We start from the raw sequence: 21,955 nt of genomic DNA, 5'->3' as shown, positions 1-21,955 counted from the left end.
TGAGGCAAATATTTACAAAACGGTTCGGTTCAGATAGCTTTTCATCAACACCAATGTACAGTCAGAAGTGCAATGAAGTACTCAAGAATAGTTTACCACTGTTTTTTCTTCATAGACACCGTATTAATTGGGTATTTTGGCATCAATTCATAACATCTGGAAGGTCATGACGTAGTTTAATCAATAGGGGCCTCAGATTTCAGACTATCTTGTACCCATTTTTTAAATTTTCTACATAACTTCTATGTTTTTTTAATTTAAAAAAAAATAATAATATGTATTTTAGATATTACAAATTAATTATTTTTTTTTGTAAATAAAAAAAATTACTAATTGTTTTCTTAGTGTATATTTTTTCACGTTTTAACATCAATACTCTAAAGCTCTGTCTTAGACACTATTTCGATACGACTCATACTTTTTGAGACATATGTTATCAAAGATTTCTCTTACTAAAATCGATACGCCCTTTTCAAAAGTTACACTTGAGTCAAAAAAAATCCCAATTGCTACGGAAAACTCATATTTTCTCCAACTCAAACGGAATACAAACTTTCATTCGAATTAAAAATACTCATGTTTTGTCTTTTGTTGTTTTCATTTCGAATTGCTCTATAGTATAGCATGTATAGTATAGTATAGTATAGTATAGTATGGTAAGTATAGTATGGTAGTATATAAATTTTGCTTCTATTTGTCCACTGTGGTATTAAACAATACCGATCCCTTTTTTTCTCTTTCCTGACTTAGTTGTTACACATTTTAGAGATCGTTTTTGAACTATATTACGTTTTATATTGGGCTGGAGAAGCCAAAAATGTGGTACACAATCTTTCCAAATTTCATGAAAAATACTCCCCCCTCTCTAAGTGGGGGCTGCCATACAAATGAAGCACAAATTTGTGCATAGCTCAAGAACTAATCAAGCAAATGGAGGCAAATTTGGCATGCGAGGGTTTTTGTGTACGAAAAACGCTTCTATGATGGATTGACATAACTCCTTCCTTTCTAAGAAGGGTCTCCCATAGAAACAAAACACCAAATTCTCCATAACTTAAAAGAGAATTAATAGAGTAAATGGAACCAAAATTGGAATGTAAGGATTTTAGAGTACAAGAAATGTTCCTATGATTAGTTGCGCCCCTCCCTCGTTTGCGGAAGGAAAGGGGGGTTCCCATGGATGGAGTTTGAGGTGAAAAACGCACTATTTATCTATATAAATAAAAATGGATCGCCAAACAATTCGAGAAAGGAATCGTCCAATTTTAGCTATCTTTATTTTAATTTATTTTCTGTATCAAAAATATAGTTCACGTGACGGAGAAACTTGTCTGAAAATAATTTTATTTTATAATAACGAGTTTTTTTTTGTAGATTTGTGGAAAGGGCCTGGCCGGGTAAGGGAGTAAAAAGTGCCCCCTAACCAAATCACTAGCTGTATGGCATATGTTGTAAAGGATATTAAATAAGAAATTTTGGCGGTTTATTTGAACCCCTATGTGGTTTGACGTAGGATCTATAGTGAAAATCGTACTTTTTCGTTTATTTCACGCCATTCGCCATTCACGCCATATCTGTTGGTGAATGAAAAGACAGAACATCGTAGATTGTTCAACATGTGAACGCTGCATCGCGACTACGGAGACGCTGAAGCATAAGTTCAGCGAGTGCCCCAGAGTGACTGCAGCATGGCGGTACATGCAACAGCGATTTACAACGACACTGGGTGGGTGGCGAAGACTCAAATTTGACGATCTTTTACGACCGGTACTCAACAACATCGCACCAGCAAGTAAAATTGAAATTCTGAGGTTATTCATAATGTAAACAAACTATATCAAAAATCATAACAATGCAATAGATATCAGTGAACTTGAATTCTTTTTAAATTATAATAAATTTGTGATGTAAATACTAGAAATAAATAAACAATACTTGACAAAAAAAAAAAATTCTCAATTGATCCGAGATAAAAATTTGAAAAAATACTGAATGTACATCTTACCACGGTGTATCAAGAAAAATTATCAAAAAAATTTTCATCAAAAATTATAGAACTAAAAAAAATGTTTAAATTCTGAAAACATTATTTTTGGGATTTAGAGATTCAGTACTTCTCTAATTCATATTTAAATGTGCCCTTACGGCTTTTCTAGATTGATAAATATCTTCAAACTGTTTTTTTTTTCAAATATCTAATAATAAAAATAAAATTTAAAAAAATTACCCACTGACCCACTCCTGCTCAAATTTTTATTTTAATGCGTTCGTATGTGTCTTTTTTCTATATGTGGCGTAATTTTTCCTGAATTTTTAAGAGCATTGTGTGACACAAAAATAATTTTCTTCATCGTCTGCATTATTATTTTTATTTTTTTGAAATCCATTATTTTATTGTATTCGTGGTTTTCAATTGAAAGATTAAAATAAAAAAAAACAAATCGGATTTGTGGTCTCAAAGTTATATTTTTTTTTAAATTGCGAAATGCCAGAAAATCTATAACATTTTTTGTACTGCGTATTATTTTTTTTATTATTTTATTTTTATTATTAGATATTTGAAAAATAAACCGCTTGAAAATATTTATCAATCTAGAAAAGCCGTAAGAGCACATTTAAATATGAATTAGAGTAGTACTGAATCTCTAAATCCCAAAAAAAAAAATTCAAAATTTAAATATTTTTTTTAGTATTAAAATTTTTGATGAAATATTTGTTTGATAATTTTTCTTGATACACCGTGGTAAACTGCACATTCATCTTTTTTTTCAAATTTTTATTCCGGATCTATTGAGGATGGCGTGAAATAAACGAAAAAGTACGTTTTTCACTATAGATCCTACGTCAAACCACATAGGGGTTCAAATAAACCGCCAAAATTTCTTATTTAATATTCTTTACAATATTTGCCATACACCTAGTGATTTGGTTTGGGGGCACTTTTTACTCCCTTACCCGGCCAGGCCCTTTATGGTAGAAGGGGATTATAGAGGATAAGTTAGATGATCAGTCGATGGAAATTTCTGCGATTGAACCCACGAACGTTCGCTTAGTAAGAAAATATGAATGTTCGAAAGTGTTCATAACAAAAATCCATTTTGGGTGGAATCTAGGGTCAGCTAGTTTTGTATAACAATGTTGATCACAAGTCTTCGAAATGAAACGCACTGAATTTCAGTCTTGCTGCAGTCTTGCTATCATCTTTGAGTACACACACGAAGTTCTCGGAACATTATCTGTAGAATGTTTTTGCTGATTCCAATAATTTTATATTGCTATTAATTTTTAACCCACAATTCTCATTTAAGGCCGATGAACTCCATGTTTCTGGATGTTTGAACTTACATCAGGTTTCGGGGAAGGTTCGTTCGGCGAGAGTCAAACATGTCACGAAAAGCAAGCGAGATGTTACACTTCGCCGAAAACCATAAAAAGATACGCAATTCCCACCGAACTGTCGAGAGTGCTGTCAGCGACTCGACCACATAATCCATCTCTCCCCGATCAATCTCGCTGGTAGCGAAGCATTTCGACAGCTATTACCATTGCTTTCATAATTAATCCAACTGTTTTAACGCCAAACGAACCGTTCGACCCCTCCCTCCCAGCCGGAGGAAAACGCGCCGATCACACAACGATATGCGTCGTATTTAAATTACCCCCGCGTTGCGAAATCCTTGCCGACGCGGATCGAATAAAAAAAGAACCCATCCAAGAAGGCGCACCAGTGCCACCACCCACACCGCAGAAACTAGAACATCTGCCAGCCATAAATCAGCGGTAATGAATCATTTCGCGCCCAAAAATCCACACTTTCACTGCGGCTTCACGAGCTAAACCAGAGCCTCTGAACCAGCCATCCAGTCAGCTAACCAACCGAAGGGAAGGAATTTAAAAGCGAAAGCGAAAAATATTTCACCCCCTTGACCTCGCCGCATCGTTCAAACCGCGGCAATCGCCATAAATCCTTCTCTGAAAGGGGAAAGCAATCACATTCGCTAAGCGCGCGCTGCCTTTTGGGCTCCCCCTCCCCCACCACGAGACGGTTGGCCAGGGCGAAGGCGGCAGCAGTAGCGGCCCAACAGCTGATCGGAATCGCACAAGAGAAAGTTTTCCACGAAAGCCCTTGCGCTAATGTGTACTATGTTTGGGGGTGGTAGGGGCGGTGTAGAACGCCTTGTTAACCCCGGCAGACCATTCCTCGAGTGCTCCCACCTAAGTGTATGTATCGCTATTTTTTCTCCGCTGCTCTCCGTGTGTTCGAAATTAAATTTTCGGAAATATTTCCACCGTTTGGTTTGGAGGTTATTTTTGGGATCCAAAAACTGACACACACACACACACACACACACACCCGCACATGCTGAGGTGGAAAACGTCTAGTGCCGACAGTGGCTCGGTTCGCGCTGTGAAAATTTGTATTTATGTATGACTTTGTGCGGGAGAAAAGAAGGATAGAAGGCACACACATGTGGTTAAGCGCGAACATAAATCCGAGTGTACGTGAACCCTGCCGGGAACCGATTTAGCGGAAAACTGGCGTTGGGTTCATTATTTAAATGCGATGCTTTCCGGGCCCCAAACTTTGCGCCGCGAAGATTCGAAAGTTTTATCTGATGGTGATTGAAGAGTTTAATTTATATTCCACCCCCTCGAGCGGAAAAAAGCTGCGTGGGAAGGAATGAGTACATCACTAAGTATTTCCGCTAATTGATAAAGGGACTTCAATGGGACTTTCACCACCTTCTTTTACTAGTTCTTTTGAAGGATATTTCACGAAACGAGAATTGAGAACCATTCCTTATCACGATTCGTCCTTGCTTCCTGCCGAATCTCGACAGCCACAAATTCCTGTCCTATCTAGATCACTGTGAGCCACTCCTTCACGTTGTGCGTGTGTGTGTGGGGAATCAGCCAGAGCCACAGTTCCATTAATCACCGACCCAATCTCGTAGCGAATGAGAAGTAGTTTCATTTTGCCGCCTCCCGTCCCCCAAATTGTGCGAGGAGCAGAGGAAGCTCCTCAAGTGTCACTTACGTTTGACTGATAATCCATCTTGGCCTTGCCTGGCTCTCAGTGTCTCTCTCGGTGGGTGGTGGAAACGCACTAACGCACGACGTTGTCACCGCTACTGACTTTTTGCGCTTACTTTCGCAAGTGTCCTTCGCCTCCCCTCCCCCTCTCCACCAAAAGCCACCAATCCGTCTTTATCATCGTCATCGCCATCCGCCGGGGAGCAAGTTGAGGTGAAAAATGACGATACGATGCCGCCTGCGAGAGGAGGACAGATCGGGTGCTCTTAAAGCCGCTACCGGCAAGCTTAATCCTAATCCATGAAGCTGTGGAGCGTGAAGAGCCCCGTGGTCCGCGGGACGGGGTGGCCAGGAGACGGAGAGTGGGGAGATAGTGGGAAAGATAATTATGTTGCCGCATGTGCGACCACGTCCACGCTTTTCGTCCACAGAGCTCGGAGGCAGCGGACGTTCCTAATGATCTTAAATATTGAAATTAATTACCACTGACCCGTGATTATTTATTATTAATTAAAAATGAACGCTCGGTACTTGGTGTGATACGGTCGGTGGGGGAAGGGGAGGGGGTGTTGTCTATTTCCTTTCGCTCCACCGGAAACACGGTCGGCGGGAGAAGCGGCAGAAGAGGGTAGGCTTCATGGTATCTGGTCAAAATCAACATGCCGTGGAGTCGGGCGGGGCGGCAATACACCTGACCTCTGTGTACTCAATAGGTTAACTGATCCAGAGGAAAAGATGAACTGCGGCGGAGGGACGAAGGGTGAGGTGTGCCAGGGACGGGGAAGCTGCCGGCTGTTGGATTGCGATAATTAATAAAGAAAAGCCAAGATTTAGCGGCGTGGGCGTCGCTACGAACGTGTACAATTCTTGGCGGAAGGAGAAATTATTTTCTTTTTCCGGAACGATAGCTCTATTTCGGAGCATAATTGGGATATTTATTTTCTTGGAAAGATGATTGGAATTGCTGGTTTGCGAAAATTTGGGTGTGAGTGTGTAATAAAGGGGCGTGATAGATCCCGGAGTGATTATCAGATTTGCTGATGTTCGAAATACGGCTCTTTTTGGAACAGGATTTGGAGAGATGAAGATATTGTTTCGCAGCAATAATATGCTATTAACACTGATAAGTTATTAGAATTATTTTCAAGAACGTTCATAGCAGATGGAACTGACTCTTTTTGACGTAGTCTTTGATTTCTATATAGGGGGGTCACTCTACGAAAAATGTAACGTTTTATTAAGAGTTTTCAAATGCATACTACGCGGAATCGTTCTTACGATATATGTTATAACATATACCATTAGACGGCAAATTTATCCAAAATTTGTTTCGCCATAGACATGAACAGTGGAAATAATTAAACAAGTGAGCAATTTAAGAAATAAGAGAGGTATGTTTTGCGAATGCGAAGGTGAATCATTTATTATGCATTCTTTCTTTCAACTTTTCTTTCGTTTTCCATGAATTTTGCATGCAACATAAAATTGTGTGCAATAGTTCGTTCTATCAAACAAGTTAGCAAGACCTTTTCTTAATTCTGATAAGAAATCATATGCACGATTTCATACATCATTCAAATTTTATGCAAGATTTCATCGATGCAATGGGGAAAGTGTCGCCCATACAGGGATGCCAGGTGATTTTTTCAATTTTCGAAAAAAAACTAAAATTCATAGCTTACATTTGGACAAAGTTTGATAGCTTATTCAATATTTATATTAATTGGCATTGTTTATTTCAGTAAATGGGAACAAAGATCATATTTCACAACTGAGAACTAAATTTAATGAGCTTAGAAATGATAATTAGCCAGATATACCGTTGATTGAGTGAATATCGCCCCGGTTTTTCCACAAAAACGGAACTGTGTTGGTTTATTTCAGCTTTGAAGTTTTGGTTGTAGCTCAAACCATATCCATAAAACTGATTATTGAAACGGTGTGTAACCGAAAAACCTTCGTTTTGTGAAGTGGTCGTTTGAAAAATGTAGGTTAATCTATTGCATAATATAGGGTCAAATTAATAAAAATAAATTAATAAATTTTCTAGTGCAAATGAGCTAATGTCTTCTAGAGACATTAGAGGTCCCTCGTTGTTGAATTCATTCTATATACTTGTGGACTTTTCTGCTTGGAAAAGTTTGAAAAAAAGCGAGTGAATGACCCCGAGACTAGCTTTGCGCAGTGGCGATATCATAACCATTGAGGTTTATCCGAGGTCATTATTGCTAGTTGAACACTAAAAAAACGCGAGGCAAATGCCTCTGTTGATTACTAAGAACAAATGTAAACAAGTGACACCGATACAAAAGCCCTACTTCTTTTGACGAACTTTCCGGCCACTAGTTAGAAATTTATGAAAATAATATCTCTCAAAAATTGACATACGCTATCATAATGAAATGTCTTCACATATTTTATAATGTCTTCAAAATGTCTTCACAAAATCAAATGTCTTCACAGTAAGTCAAATGTCTTCAAAATGAAGACATGTCTTCAAACCTGGCATCCCTGCGCCCATACAGTGATCGTTAGTTAAACCCTTGCCGTATGATTTAATTTCCAGCAACAGGGCCCAAACACGAGCATATTGAATCTTCCCGATACTCTGTTGAGTGTGTGCATCTTACTTACGATCGTAGCAGTCCCGCATCATTACATGCCTGACGCAAGTATCCATTTCACATCGATAGACCACGAGTGAGGTTCGATTTTGTACATTCTGGCACAGTCTTATCGCAACGAGTGACGTTATACGTGAAGGGAATTATCGAATTTCACTCGCTAACTGGACTGCAAAACAGTAAAAGCTATACTTCAAATTGAGAATGACATCTATTATTGATACATAACTGCTTTGCTAAATGGGCTAACGTAACGCCCAGTTATAGATAAGTCCAGTTGAAGATAGCCCAGTTAGTGAATGACTTCTGTGTATGACGGGGTGACGAACATCTTAAGCGAGTGTATTCCGGGCTGCGGCAACATGGGCAATTGTACAGCGAAAATGATATCAATACTAGGAGGGTGGCATCGATTATCATTCAAGGACTTCTTGAGACCGGCATTACATGGCATCACAAAAATGAAATTAAATGGAATATTAATAATCTTTATGACTCATATTCATAATTCTCAATGAATCAATTCCTTCTATGATAGATTGAACAGTAGAATCAATACGACTTGTGCTCGAATTATTCGAAAAACGTGAATACTGATTTCACAAACGAACGGGATTCGCAAGACAAAAGTAGCGTTTGGTTGGCAGATGAAAAAACTCTTAAACAATTCAAACGAAACGCCTATTCTAGTTTTCGTATAAAATTTTCGATAGTTCGAAAGGATACATTTGATTCGAACAAATTTAAAGTGTATTTTACCTCAAAATCAGCTACTTCCGTACATCACAACTTGCCCAGCAACAGTAACCACAATATTACTCGGAATACTACTGGGACTTTGATTGTTACCAAAGTCAGACAACCGACTAACGATATGGTAGATTTCTACGTGACTCCATTCACCCCAGAACAAAAAGAATGTGGTATAAAACAACATGTTCATGAGATCGCAAATGTAGACCCATCGTTAGTCAGCGTAGTCAAGCTGGTTCCCCGTGGTAAACGTCTGGAAGATCTATCTTTTGTCTCTTTTAAAGTGACCGTGAATAAAGCTGTGTCCAACGTAGTAGGCGATACTTGGTACTGGCCAGAAGGAATCACCATCCGTGTTTTCGATTACGACCAAAAAAACGGCCCTACGCCATCTCGACAGAACTCGTCATAGAATTTACTAAAGCCGATCAAATATTATCAACATCGATCATCGAGGCCAACCCGGGACGCACACAAACAGGTTCTATGGACAGCCCTTATCCTTTCGACACAGTCGAGCCATATCTCATCGGTTCCTGCCGCAGTCGTCCCGGCCCTGTGTTCGATAATGGAGATAGGGCAGTCCAGCCTGCTCCATCAGGCGAGTACAATTTTTTTCCAAACAGACCAACCCCTGATTCGTTGCATGGTTTCAGCATTACACCGTTCAATCGTCAACCATCAAGATTTTCTACGCAACACGCTTCAACTCCAGGACGCAATGAAACTGGCCGCATGGAAACCCCTAATCTCCCCACCACAGTCGAGCTCTTCCAACCATCGTTCAGCAGTCGTCCTGGGCCTGTGTGTGGGATCAGAGAAGGGGTCTTCCACCCTGCTACTCCTGGCAAGTACGACAATGTATTTTGTAGTTCAGCTTCTGATTCACCCACCGGTTCTAGTGTCTCAACCAACTGTCACGTCAGGGGGTCCGATTGTTCACGCACCACGGCAACAATCAGTGTCAGAAACGGTGTGGCTCAACCTGATCAAAAAAATTTATCTGTCTACTACCAGAACGTCAGAGGTCTACGCACAAAAACGTCACTCCTGAAACTGAAACTATCGTGCTGTGACTACGATATAATCGTCTTCACTGAAACGTGGCTCAGGTCCGATATCTGTAACACAGAGCTTACATCGGACTACACAGTATTCCGGTGTGATCGCAATGAGGCTACTAGCAACCTTTCGAGAGGTGGTGGCGTCCTTGTAGCTGTGAAATCTAAGCTTCAATGCACGACGGTTTCCTTAGCTGATTGTAGTCAGCTGGAACAGGTTGTTGTAAAAATAACACTTCCTCATCGTTCGCTGTTCATCTCTGCTATCTACCTTCCTCCGTGCTCCGATGTCGGGCTATATTCGACTCACGCTGTGGCTGCTCAAAACATATCGGATCGTTCATCACTCAACGACGTTATTCTGCTCATTGGAGATTATAATCTTCCTCATCTGCAATGGTGTTTCGAGGAGGACATCAACGGATATTTACCCTCTAATGCATCCAGTGAGCAAGAGACAAATCTAGTAGATCCAATCTCGTCGTGTGGTTTGGTTCAGGTGAACTCATATGTCAACTCTAACAACAGACTTCTGGATTTAGCCTTCACGAGTTCTCCTGATATAACTGAGGTATTCGAACCACCACTTACACTGTTGCCCATCGACACACATCACCTATCGTTCATTCTGTTGGTGGACATACAGAGTTCGGTCACATACCACCAACTTCACTCTGCTACGGATGAATTCGTCTTGGACTACAGACGTAGCAATTTCGACTCGCTGAATGCCGCGTTTTCGTCCATCGACTGGCAACATTTTCTGAATAGACAGTTTGTTAACGAAAACGTCCTCATATTCTACGACAAACTGATCGAAATAATCCGCTCAAATGTTCCGCGCCGTCGTCGTAATTCAAGCAACGTTAGTAAAAAACCTTGGTGGACAACTGAGCTTCGCAACTTGCGTAACCGATTGAGGAAAGCACGCAAACGATTTTTTGCTCACAGGTCTGATGTGAATAGAGAGTGGTTACGTGGTATCGAGTCATCGTACAATGAATTAAACATCTCCACCTACCAACAATACTTATCAAGAGTGGAATCAAACTTGAAACAAAACCCATCGATGTTCTGGAGGTACGTTAAAGGACAAAAAGCTAACAACCGCGTGCCAACCAATGTCACATATAATGACTACACAGCCAGCACAACTAACGAAGCTGCCAATCTTTTTTCTAACTTTTTCCAAAGTGTGTATAGTTCAACTTCACCTGTACCTAGCCCGGGATGTTTCAACAACGTGCCAACCCATAATATTCACCTTCCGAACTTCGGATTTTTCAACGATGAAGTACTTGGTGCATTGGTCAGATTGGATGCTTCGAAAGGAGCCGGAGTGGATGCTCTGCCACCTTTGTTAGTAAAAAACTGCGCTGTATCTTTGGTCGTTCCTTTGACGATGATATTTAACAGTTCAATAGAACAGAGATGCTTTCCAAGTTTATGGAAAACAGCTTCAATGATTCCTGTCCACAAATCTGGCAGTTTATACAATGTTGTCAATTACAGGGGAATTTCGATTCTCAGTTGTTTGGGAAAAGTTTTGGAATCTCTAATGCACAACGTCATGCTTAATGCAGCAAAGCCGATTATCTCTGACTATCAGCACGGATTCATACCACATCGTTCAACTGTGACCAACCTAATGTGCTACTCCAACATACTATTCCATGAAATCGAACGGCGTAATCAAGTTGATTCCGTTTATATCGACTTCTCGAAAGCCTTCGACACTGTACCGAACGCCTATGCAGTCGAAAAATTGCAACACATAGGCCTCCCGACGTGGATTACGGAATGTCATATTTAACAGATCGGAAGGCATTCGTACAGCTGAATTCGTCGCGATCCAGTACATTCAACATACCATCTGGTGTACCACAGGGAAGTGTGCTGGGTCCATTGATATTTGTCCTATTCATCAACGACTTATGCTTTCGTATATCCTCCGGTAAGCTACTATTTGCTGACGACCCTAAAATCTTTCGAGTCATCGCATCTCCATTAGACTGCATATTATTGCAAACCGACATTGACATTGACGCGCATTAGTGCGTAGCATTATAGAATACGCTGTTCCGGTTTGGGCACCTTACCACACGTATCAGATAATCCGCATTGAACGCATCCAGAAGGTGTTTATACGTTTCGCACTTCGAAACCTGCCTTGGAATGATCCACTAAATCTTCCTGACTATCAAGATCGTTGCCGCTTGATTAATCTCGAGCTCCTGTCGGTACGACGACTAAGGCTGCAACAGCTGTTCATATTCGACGTCCTGACGAACAACATTGACTGTCCCGATATACTACGTGAAATTCCACTTATTGTACCCCCTCGCCAGCTGCGACACTCCGCTCTAATCGCCATTCCTAGGCACAGGACTAATTACGGATACAACAGTGCTCATGTCTCAAAGCTTTCAATGCCATCTGTGATAAATTTGATTTCAATATAACCAGACAATGTTTCATCTGTAGACTTAAAAATTTTGTATAGGTTAGGATTAGTCTGTACGGTACCACCGAAGACCGAATACAACTAAATAAATAAACATCATTACTTAAAATATAACGAAATCGTAAGTATTTTCAAATTGTTTTTAGTTTCTTCCCCATTAAATTTATATTCGATGTCGATATTTTTTTTGTTTGCTGATCCACATATACTTCATCTATCATTCCACCCTGTTATGTGTCTTAGTTAAACTAACAGATGTCTGAACAATGGATAGAATTACATTTAAAAAAAACAACCGTTCTGAACAATCACAGTCCTACGTCAAACTACCGTCCGTGCCCATAGGCTCAGACCCGTCTACTTTTTTTCGTAAATTCGTTTATTTTTACAGGCACAATTTCATAAGTCTGAAGGAGCCGAATTCTTAACTATATATATTATCTCTATATATATATATATATATATATATATATATATATATATATATATATATATATATATATATATATATATATATATATATATATATATATATATATATATATATATATATATATATATATATAAATCCCGTGTCACGATGTTCGTGGTCGAACTCCTCCGAAACACCTCGGTCGATTTTGATGAAATTAAACTCAAAAAACTTGGTAGACATGAGAATAGGTCATAATCTATATATGATATCGCGAGGATACCAATTACTGTATATTCAATTGGTTTGAAAAAATACATATATAAACAATTTTCACCCCTATCTCCTATTTTCAATCGCGATATTTGTATTTTTATATAAACAATACCAAATATATGATCCATCGTTAGTTTTCAAACAGAACGAATTTTTAATTTTATATTTGTTAAATGCCAAATGGCACTTCGTCCTTTTCATCGAACCTTCACCCCTTACGTACGCAAGTAACCTCAAATCGACTAAAGCTAGGCGCATCGCCGGCGAGCTGGAAGCCTTTTTGGGTGAGCACAATGAATTATTGAAATTATTCTAAAGTAAAATCCACGCTATTGTGGTCAATCCTGATAAAGAACCGGCTGGAGAACACGTGTATAGATCCAATGCTTCACAGTTACTTCACTTATTAAGAACATAATTACTCATTTTGAATTAATATTTTTAAACATGGGGTCGGATGAGATGGAATAAACAAGAGAGTGCGCTCCACAGATCCTTAACGTTATTGTACGATGTACGAGCTGTGCCAATAATCCATGGTCATCGTATAGGCCAAGGTAGAGAGCGAATGACTGCGATTCCTATGACATAATCAACAGAATACACTGTCATGTCAACGTCAACGTGATGTCACTGTCAACGAGACACTATCATGAGCAACACCGACACAGCCTTTGTTCAAACAAAAGAAATGATGTCTTTAATGAGCCCCATTCCAAAATTACACGTGTTCCGTCCAATATGTTTCTGGATGTTTTCGGTTGAATGACAAAAGCAAGAATTACCTTATACGCACATTTTTAGTTTTTAGGACAGAGTAATTTCCTCAGAAATCCAAGATCCATCTACTGATTAACCCTTCACCTGTATTCTGAATTCCGATCGAATCAGCATTACCTGCACAGATCGCAACTCAAGTTCAATCGAGTTGTGCAAATGTGGCAGCCTTGCCATGCAATTCAACATTGAGCTATTTCTGTGAAGCGAAACTGGTAATGAATTCTCGGGTGAAATTAACACGTTTTTAGAACCAATATTATAAATGAAAAAAGGACTATTCGCGACCGACAGCGCGGATGTTGAGCAGGTGTGAAATGCAATAGATTCCCTTATCCAGCCCGATCATTATCCCCATCCAAATCACTCCTTCCAATTCAGAATACAATGTGTGGTGTACAACATAACGATAGACATCAGCAAACAAATATGTGCATACAATCGATCAATACCAATATTTATCATATTCGCCATTCCATATCCAACCTCCAAGTGTGATAGATCACAAATTTCAACCTGTAACCGTGAAGCATCGCAATAAATCAAGTTTGTGTTTAGATAGTATACCAAGAGTTTAATTCTCCAACAAGTCACATCCAAACGGTTTGGGCTTCTATAAGATCAAAGTGCAACGAGTTTCCAGATTCCTGAGCTATCAAAATCCATCCCTCCTTCAGCCGAAGGATTCGCCATCTTCCTCAATGGTGTGATCCACCAAGAAGGAGCCGATCTGGCGTGGAGGTAACATCCATACTTCTCACGCTCAAGATCACGAGTTCAATTCTCACTCCCGACATTCTTCCAAAATGAAGGTAAAAGTGACGAACCAGCCAGAAGCGTTGAAAGTCACTATAATACAGAAAAAAAAAATCCACCAAGAACTCTACGGAAAAATGAAGATAGTGTCTAATATGTGTCCTTTGTAACAGGAAAACACATTCACAAATTGTCTCCGATAATGATTCCATGGATTTATAGAAGAAACGTTAAGTTACATCGAGTAATGATTTTCATCCAAATTTTATCAACATAAAATTGCTTTCGTGTCTGCTAATCTGATAGAGAGTAAATTGCTCCACGAATACGGATTTTACTTTGCGCCAAGGCAAGATTGTCACAATGTAATAGCACGAATGAATTGAGGTCGATCGGATGACAGAATGCAAAAGACGAATGGTAAGATCCAATCAAGAAAAATCCAGAACTCAAGTCGAATACTATGAAAGTGTGTGATTTGAAAAGTATTTCGGGCATTTTCAAGTTGTGTAATCGTAAAGGTGGGACCAGAATGCCGCGTTATGCGTCGCGTTGCGACAATTGTGCGTTGACACTTCATTTTAAATATGTGTGTTTCCATTTAATCGAACACAATAATGCGTTGCGTCATTAGCATCGTTGTACTAAACGCTAACATTTGTTCTAAACTGCTTGCGCCGAATTCGCGATGACAGTGGCATGGTGTCGACGTCTGGTGGCAACTTAAAATTAGGGCAATAATTTGATTCCCAAACTCGTTAGTGTAATCTCTATCAGAGTAGAAGATACGAAGCCGGTTTTTAAATTCTAAATTTTGAATGAAAATTTTCACATCATGTTATTTGATTACTTGAAACACGTGTTTCTGACTTTCATTCAACCATATGGCTAAACAATTCCAACATTGCTTTTTGCATCATGATATAGAATTTTATTCATTAACAATTTTCGTATGAGACTTTTGTACCACCTGCAAACAAAAATGTTTTTCATTTGAATAGAATACTAGTTTGATATGGAAAAGCTGATCTTCATTCATAATTTTAATTTTGAAAACGTGTTCATTCCGACTGAAAATCAGCTATTCTTTCACGCTTCCCTGAACTAGTAAACGAAGCTCAATGCCGCCAGCGCGGATATGTCAATGTGTTGTTTATAAAAACATTCAACTGATCCGTGAACTCAACAAGAACAAGATTTTCATACGAATTTTATTTTGTTTTTGTTTACATGAAAACTGGTGACGCGAATGCTAGATTGTGACTGCAAATCAACAGACTGCGTCGGGCGAATGTTTTAGTACAAAACGCATGCAATGACAGCCGATGAGAAGCAACGCACAACGCGGCATTCTGTTTCCACCTTAAGTTTTGTAATTTAAAGAAAGTCGATAAAAATTAAATTAATTTTATTACATTTTCGGGAGGTTTTTTACCTTAAGAAATGTTTTGTCGAAAATATTTTTCGATATTTCATCTCGATGAAAAGTTACAACAAAATCTGTGGGAAAGCTCCTAAAGGGCAGTAGCATTGCTGTTCGAATATTTAAATGTGCTTTCCTCAAAAACATATTTTTTTTAGCTGGTGGTACGTTTATCTCAGAATCTAGTGCACCGATTTGGCTGAACTTTTTTTCAGCATGTAAAAATTAGTTCTCCAAATTGTTACGTAGCTGTTTTTTGATATCTTTAATTAGTTATGATTTTGTAAATAATGATTTTTGTAACAAAAAACAACAAATTTTCATTCAAATTCATATTTATCCATTCAAAATATATGTGTACCTCGATCAATGCCTAAAAGTGGAATATGTGGAGATGGAATATAAATGCAGCCGATTTTTGTAATTTTCCTTATACAATTCGAAATGCGTCAAAATGGCGTGTAAACACAACACAATGTCAACATTTAGATCATTTTGGAACGCTTCATCAAGGATGCTGACAAAGTCAATCTGATTCTTCTACGATTTATTTCCGTACAAATGCAGATAGGATCAAAATTGGCGCCAACTAATAAGGGCGAGAGGTTATCTGGCTAAACATAATACTTTTGATGTTAGAATAAATGTATAAAAATTCTGTTTCCTGCTTAAAAAAAAGATGACACTCATAGAACGAAATTGGATAAATTGAAAAAAGGCTTTTGATTTTTGAGAGATCGATTCTCTGGTACCGATTTAATCAGTGAATCGCTCCCAACACCGTTCTGAAAAGCGATTCATCAAGATCGATCTTTTCTAAAGATCACTCAATTCTAATCCATGCGCCCAGCTGCCAACAATAAAACAATTACTATAGTGGCATCCAAAAAATAATGAATACATCTTCAAATATATCCCAACCAATCACCAAAATGTTCCAATATCTGAAAAAAACCACGAAAATCCGTTATTTTTCGACCTTCCAGAGTAGGTCCCTCCCTAATTGTAAGTTAAAAAAACTAATTGTTTTGCAGCGACCTCATAACGGATTTGTTTACCCATGTTTATGATAGGGACCGATCGAGGATAAATAAACATATCTTTATCGCACAATCCTTTTTGCGGATCGTGTGAATCATAGAATACATATTATGATAGGCTCGGGTAGATCCCGAAAAAATAAATACATCTCTCTTGCACGATCCTTGTTTGTGGATCGTGTGATTCATAGGTCTAGTTTTACGACAGGGTTTTGTCTATGTTTTGGTGTTACGATAGCGGGGAGCTTATCGTAAGTTCGTTTTGTTCATTATATTCGAAAGAGGTAATAGATTTAAGAACAACTTGTATATAATTTCTAAGATAGAAAATAAAGCAGTGAGTATCTAGACACAGTGAAGAACGGTCGTGTTTTCCGTTAATAAATTAAAAGAAAAAGCCTAAGACCGCTCGGGAGTTTGCAGTTTTAACTTTTAGCCTTTATCTAACACAAAATTGCGATATATCTTGTGTTACTTTGGGAGATGTTGAGCGTGGTCTAATAGAAGTTGAACAGAGTGTATAATTACTCCGGTATGATCGAATGATTAGAAATCCGAAGTAATAACTCCAATCACTAATCTATTCCAATGACATCTTCGGATTTTGCGCTAATGTAGCCAGTCGACTGCAAAACCGGAATCGACAAAAAATATATACATCACATTTCCACAAACGATTCCAGCCAATCTATCAAACAACTGTCCTGCATCCCTCAAACAACCCATTCCGACAGCTGGCAAAATATTCATAGCGAAGACGCCACTGCACTGCAGACAATCGTTCCTGTCCCTGTCCCTGTCCGCATCCGTGTCAAACGGTTCCCGGCCTCTCGCACTCCTCACAACTGCTCACATCCCGCTGCTCCGCTGGGTGCACTGAAATTTCAATTACCAAACGATGATGATAATACTGCAAACCATCTATAATCCTGTGCACCGTGGTAGATGGCCGTTTGTCTGCTACTGCCGCTACTGCTGCTGATTGAGAATTCCTTCGCACGCAGACGGGACCCCATTATACGCAATTGCTCGTATGTGACAAATCCTGCTGGTACATTATCACCGTTGCTTGGGTACGCGGCGACTGAATCACATACACACACACATGCACACACGCACACACAATGAGCGCGCCCTGCAGAAGAGACCATCCAACATCCGGTCATCATCCCAATCGATTAATCCTGCATGTCGCCTTTTGTTAGCATTGCTTTTCTGTGCCGCGCGATGCATGGGGCGGTTTGGGCGAGAGCGGCGGGGGTGTAGAAGATGGCGGCCCTGGTTCCGAATGGGGGCGGAAGCACAGCGACATGAGCTGAAATTTTCCCCACACATTTTATCTCGTACGTCTCTCTTTTTTTGTTCTACGGCCTCAAACCGCTTCATTCCGCCTATAGAGATGTCTGCGTGGTGCGCGCATTCCACGCGACTCAAATTTAACAGTGTTATTTCGAAATCTATACCACTGCCACCAGTCCTGCGGTACCAGCAGAAACAGCATCCATTCTTCTGTTTCGCTTCGAGCTGAAGTAAGCGAGATTTTTCACGGAGACAGCGTTTTTCCACGGAACTCAACCCCACCATCTCACCATTCGCAATTCGTCCCCTCGTGTGCGCGCTCGCTGTTTTCCGGCTTCCTGTGCGTCGTCCTTGCTGCCGGGGACACACGACCTGGAAATGCACACGAGGGGTCCCTCAACTGCCACTTTCAGCAGGAAGGACCTCCTTGCGCAGATGTCATCAATCTGCAGTAATCAGATGATTCGTTTTTCTTACAAACAGCGCTGCGCCGCTTCCACCCTGGATGACCCCTCGACCGCCGGTGGACCGCTGACTGCGCCTTCAGATGGCGGTTGCGGGTCGCTTTAAATTGCTACACAATTTATTTCCATACCGAGGCTCCCGTGTCCCTACCACAGGTCCACAGGTCGCGAGGTTTCATTGGACGAACGTTTGTCGTATTCCACATCGACGTCGTCGGCGGCGGCGGCTGCTTTTTATTTACCCGGGCACAGACCCTTCAGATTTCCCGCCGTGGCCTCGGGATCGGTCCCGCGAAAAGTAACAGTGGGAAGGTTGCAAGAAGAAGAAAAATTATAATAAAGCAAAAATTGAAATTTCAATTCTGCTCTTCCCCACAATGTTTCACCCCTCCCCTCCCACCGGAACCAGCTGACGCACACAAACCCACACAATCGCACATTCACTTTCCACGGTTGCGAGGTTTCTCTTTGCTCATTCATTTTTTGTTGTTTTGTTTCGGAAGAACTTCCATACCTCCCCCCCCCAAAAAAAAAAACGCCCGGTTTCAATCGCACCGCTTCCCGAATCAGGACGATTTGCGCGCGGGGAGATGCGAGGTTGAGGCAAAAATCACTGGTTCTTGGGATGGTTTAATGGTTTCATTGCCTCGCAATACCCGTCCAATCTGTGAGCTGTGAGGTGGTGAGCGTGTGAGTGTGAGTGTGTCTGTACATTACAAGTCTCCGGCAAAAGGCGATTCTTTATGCTCCGCTGCTGCTGGCGTATCGATTTCCACTCGCTTCGCACACTTTTTCGGAAGTCAATATCAGCAGAATCCTCCGTTTTGCGTCTTGCGGGGCTGAAGGCAGCCGGCAGGGGGTCATTACCACAAATCCAGTCCGATTTCGGGCAGATGGTACGGCGTGAAATCAATACCCGGCGAGATGGCTTCAATTGAACAACTCTGGTTCTTGACTCTGGCTCTCTCTCACAATTCACACAGTCGGGAGCTTCATTAAGCGCCGCGACAAATCATCAATCATTGTCAACAGCAATCAGGTGGATTCTACTGTTTGGATTAGGTGAAATTAGCACTGCTGGTCCGCCGGAGGGTGGAAAATCTCTGACTGCCAGTGCTCCTGCTGCTGTCAGTCGAGTTTATGACACAATGCGTCCGAAACAGGTGCGATGCTGGTATGAATTTAGCCAATGCCAGTCAATTTTATCCACTACTGCTTTTACGGTTCTTTTCAAAAGTCGTCCCCGCAGTCCTGCCAGCGGTCGTAAAAAAGATGTTTTTGTCATTCCGAAAAGCAAACTTCATTAGGATTGGAATCTCTCCATATCTCCTTCCAACGATTGATGGATCAGCTCGGGCTCAAGAAGCTATTAAAAGTAATCGTGATGTGGCTGGCCAGCGCCAGCGTCTTCCCTTCCATTCATCCCCCCGCAAATGCATTATGATAATTAAAGCGCTTGCCCAAAACGCTACTTTCGCTTGCCTCCGGCGTTCGTTCCTCCACCCCATAAAAGTCATAAAAATCCAACCAGTTGAAGAATTAGGCGCTTGCATTCTGTCAGTCAACCCCCAGTCCAAACCCCCTCTCATAAACCCCCCCCCCCAACCTGAATGATGAAAAAACATTCATTTTTTTCGTTTTTGTGCGTTAGATTTTGCTGCTGCTTTTCCCTCCTCTCGCTCAAAAAGCTATAAAATGTTACGACCTAAAACGCGTAAGCAGTCGAAAGGAAATTATTTTTATTGCCTATACATTCTCCTTTCCTAATTCCCTTCGGGGGTTGTGGAAAGGAGGTGGTGGTGACCGTGGCCCGGCGAACGATCGATTCGTCAATCTTACTTTTTCCATCTTTCTACAAATTATAACGGTAGAGGAAAAAAACAGCAGCTATCCCGCCCAACACAATATGGCTTTTTCATGTGGGATTCATTAATTTACTCTCACTTTCAATTATAATCCTGCGAAGTGAGAAGACCACCGGGGAGAGGGGGAGGACAGTTTCCAGCACGCGCTCCTCCATCCTCTCCCCGTTGCCGGAAGGAGTTATGAAAAATATTGATGAAAATAAAGTTCCCTACGCAGGGAAAACCCTCCGAAATCGGTCAGGCGATGGACTTAATCTAACAATATTTATGGTACATGTTGGGATTTATTTTTTATTACCTTCGGACTTTTGGGGGGGTTGGATGAAGAGAGAAATCGGTCCCCGGGCGCGATGATGGTCGCGTTGGACGGTTGGAGTCGTAAGTTGAGTGACGCACATGCAATTACAATCACCGAAACTCTGAACGAAACGCACACACACACACACATACAAAACGAGGTGTTTTGTTTTGGTTTCGGTTTCCTTTTCCCAATGGAGGTGGGTCGAACGTTTTTTTTTTGGTTGTGTGACTTCCAGCGAAGTACCTACCATGACTCTTAAATGCTCCTACGTTGGTGGAATTTCAAATGGACCCGGAGATTTTTGCTCCTTACGTGCTGTCAGTGGAAGACAGTGGAAAAGGGGATGCAATTTTATTTTTGACGCGACCTGAATGTGACTTACGGGCGAATTAAATGTTTATTTGTGGATAGAGTATCTCCGGTGCAAATAAAAATTGAAGGAGATGCACTACACCACGCTTCATTTCTACAGAAACACTTAAGTTTAAATTTTTTAATAATTTCATTAATAAAATTAATAAGAGCTCGATTGAAATTCTCTCAATGTTTGGACTATTTCATCAAAAACTACAACCGTATTTTCATATAATTCGAAATTAACTATTACTCTTTCAAGTAAATAACATGTTTTGCCTTTTTGCTTAGATTTTGTTTACTTTCTCACATGACGTCCTTAAAGTGTGCAAATATGCGATGACAAAAATAAAAGCACTCCCCCAAAAAAAATATATTAAAATCATTCGAAAATTGTTTCCACATGCTGTTTCCACTAAGGCTGTGCGATATTAGCTACGACCTTTCAGTGATTCAGTTGACGCGATATAAACAAAGTGTTGTTGACGTAGGCACGTAAAAGTCGATTGTTGTTTTCTACACAAAGAGTTTTCAACAAAATCAAAATAGGTGGAAAGGAAATCAACATGCAAGTCCGATTTCAGCAGATTTCACTGCGGAAGATTGCAGAGAAGTTCGGAATAAGTCGGAGAGCAGTCCATTTATCAGCGAGAGAAATAAACTGAAACAGTTGGAATTTGCCCGGAAACATGTTAACAAAGCCAAAGACTTTTGGAGAAAAGTACTTTGGACTGACGATTCGAAATTTGAGCATTCCAACAAGAAGCGGCGCGAAAGAGTGCGTCTGAAGGATGATGAAGGATTGCGTCAATCGATTTCGGCTATCCATAACGGAGGCGATCTGGCGTAGTGGTAACATCCATACCTCTCACGCAGAGATCACGAGTTAAATTCTCACTCCCGACATTCTTCCAAAAAATGGAAGTAAAAGTGACGAACCAGCCAAAATGTGTTGAAAGTCACTATAATAGAGAAAAGAAAAAAAAAAGAGGCTATCCATAAAACTTTTTTATATTGAAGAAAATAATATATGTCATGAAACTAACTATCGA

General features: G+C 40.4%; 1 protein-coding gene and 1 pseudogene across 5 annotated transcripts in view; one reads left to right on the top strand and one right to left on the bottom strand.

Annotated features, from left to right (window-relative positions):
* LOC129769306 (RNA-binding protein Musashi homolog Rbp6) overlaps positions 1-21,955 on the bottom strand; it is a 1,713,766-nt gene that overhangs the window by 686,996 nt on the left and 1,004,815 nt on the right. The window lies entirely within an intron of this gene.
* On the top strand, positions 7,208-7,416 carry LOC129772226 (U4 spliceosomal RNA; annotated as a pseudogene).

The sequence above is a fragment of the Toxorhynchites rutilus genome, chromosome 2, assembly GCF_029784135.1.
Source record: "Toxorhynchites rutilus septentrionalis strain SRP chromosome 2, ASM2978413v1, whole genome shotgun sequence".
NCBI classification, from domain to species: Eukaryota; Metazoa; Arthropoda; class Insecta; order Diptera; family Culicidae; genus Toxorhynchites; species Toxorhynchites rutilus.
Note: the sequence above shows the minus strand (reverse complement) of the source record. Positions and strands in the feature narration are given on the sequence as shown.